The sequence below is a fragment of the Octopus bimaculoides genome, chromosome 5 (assembly GCF_001194135.2).
Source record: "Octopus bimaculoides isolate UCB-OBI-ISO-001 chromosome 5, ASM119413v2, whole genome shotgun sequence".
Taxonomy (NCBI): domain Eukaryota; kingdom Metazoa; phylum Mollusca; class Cephalopoda; order Octopoda; family Octopodidae; genus Octopus; species Octopus bimaculoides.
The window spans coordinates 14,433,808-14,436,569 of record NC_068985.1 but is presented as its reverse complement, the minus strand read 5'-3'; positions in this window follow the sequence as shown (position 1 = coordinate 14,436,569).

Sequence of the window (2,762 nt, the reverse complement as noted above, 5' to 3'; positions counted from 1 at the left end):
TATATATATATATATATATATATATATATGTATATACATATACATGTATATATGTATATACCTGCATTAGAATCAACGTGAAAATAAACAAAGCGGAGAAAATTGCACCTCTGAGAAACCTGGATTATTACAAGATTATGTGTCAACCTGCAAATGTCTGTTTTATGTAAGCTACAATTTGTTAGTGAGAACAATTTAGTGGAAGGACAGTGGAATTATTTCGTGAAATACACGTGATATCCTTTTATAGGAAATTGTGTGATAACGAATGCGCTGAATGCAAAAGCTGTTTAATGTACAAATATGAAATATCGGAAACTGAAATAAAATGCCGTAGGAAAAACTTTTTATATAGGGTTTCCGTATAAATAAAGAAAACTGAAGCATGCCATTGGATGGTGGGCTGGCAGAATCGTTAGCGTGAAGGACGAAATGCTTACCGGCATTTCATCCGTCTCTACGTTCGTTGTTCAAATCCCGCCGAGGTCAATTTTGCCTTTAATCTCCTCGAAGTTGATCAAATAAAGTAGCAGTCATGTACCGAGGTCGATGTAATCGACTTGTCCGCCTCCCTTCAAAAGTGTTGGCGTTGAAATTTCTAACAGACCGACGGTCCGTCCCAGGAAATGTCATCTTAGCTACTGATACACCGTGGAAACCAAATAAACAGTCTTATGCGTCCTAGAACCCAAGAAAAGAATAAAAAAAAAGGCAAGCCATATGTTCATGTAGAATGATTATTGAATAAGCAGTACATGTACAAACAAAGGCGGCGAGCTAGCAGAAGCGTTAGCACGTCGGGCGAAATGGTTAGCGGGATTTCGTCTGCCGTTCCGTTCTGAGTTCAAATTCCGCCGAGGTCGGCTTTGCCTTTCATCCTTTCGGAGTCGATAAATTAAGTACCAGTTACGCACTGGAGTCGATGTAATCGACTTAATCCCTTTGTCTGTCCTTGTTTGTCCCCTCTGTGCTTAGCTCCTTGTGGGCAATAAAGAAATAAGAAACGTCAGCACGCCGGACGAAATGCTCAGCGGTATTTCGTCTGTCTTTACGTTCTGAGTTCAAATTCCGCCGAGGTCGATTTTGCCTTTCATCCTTTCGGGGTCGATGAATTAAGTACCAGTTGCGTACTGGAGTAGATCTAATCGACTGGCCCCTTCCCCAAAATTTCGGGCCTTGTGCCTAGAATAGAAAAGTATATGTATGAACAAAGGCTGCGAGCTGGCAGAATCGTTAGCACGCCGGGCAAAATGCTTAGCGGCATTTCGTCTGCCGTGACGTTCTGAGTTCAAATTCCGCCGAGGTCGACTTTGCCTTTCATCCTATCAGGGTCGATTAAATAATTACCAGTTACGCACTCGGGTCGATATAATCGACTTAATCCCTTTGTCTGTCCTTGTTTGTCCCCTCCGTGTGTAGCCCCTTGCCCCTTGTGGGCAATAAAGAAATAAGAAACGTTAGCACGCCAGGCGGAATGCTTAACGGTATTTTATCTGTCGCTACGTTCTGAGTTCAAATTCCGCCGAGATCGAATTTGCCTTTCATCCTTTCGGCACCGATAAATTAAGTACCAATTGCGTACTGGGGTCGATCTAATCGACTGGTCCCCTTCCCCAAAAATTTCGGACCTTGTGCCTAGAGTAGAAAACAATATAAGGAATCTAAGCACATACAAGGGTTTATACAGGTAAAGTCAGTGGCACTTAGTATATTTAGGAACAGTTATGAATTTCAATAATAGCTACATATATATAGAGACGGGCTGAATATAAAATCGGGCATGTATATTTTCACAAGCTTTTCTGTTGATTTTCTTTATTATAAAATATTTTGGTAAAATTATAAATTACTGAACCAGTTGTGACGCGCGCGCACATATTCATATAAATGATTAAAATCAGATATGTGACATTTTTTGTTAATTGGAGTGTGCTATTTATTCATGCTTCTGATTTCTTCACACGAGTAGTCAAGCGCATCTAAGCGCAAATTATCTATTTAGAAGTCTATCTCTGCGTTTAGATGTGTGTGTATATATATATATATATAATAATAATAATAATAATAATAATAATAATAATAATAATAATAATAGTAACATAAATAATATATAATTATATGCATATATCCATACATATATGTACATACCTACATCTATATGTATACATACATATGAATACAGGACATCACAAAAAACGTTGAACACAATGAAAAACGAAAACATAAAGACGAAAACAGAAAACGAACTTTTTTTTGAACAACGAAAAAAACAAACAGAGAAACGAGACAGGCAACATAAAGAATATTACCCTTCTTCAGTTGTCCCTGTTCCATCTACTCCGCGTTTCGAAGGCAAGGAGCAGTCCCTCTCCTTCCCGCAAGCAAATTAATTAAAATTTGGGAATTTTTGCGGAAAGTGAAAGTGTAAACAAAAACAGGACAGTGAGAACAAGACAGTAAAAACAAGACAGAACAGTGAGAACAAACGGTAAGGGCTGTTAGGCCAAGACGATAGAAAAATTATTTTGAACGCTAGTTAGAGAGTGAAAAAATTTGCGTCTTCTCTACAGGGCTTTCCTATAATCAGGTTATCTCCCTTGGCTAGGCGGTGCTCCATGTAGACAATTAAACTTCCGCAGACTATCCACGCTATTGTTATTGTTTTACGTCTTATCATGGTACTTATCGAAGTACTTACTGTGCCTGAGTTAAAGAAATATTTAAGATTATATGGACAGTATGTTACTGGAAGAAAGGTGGAC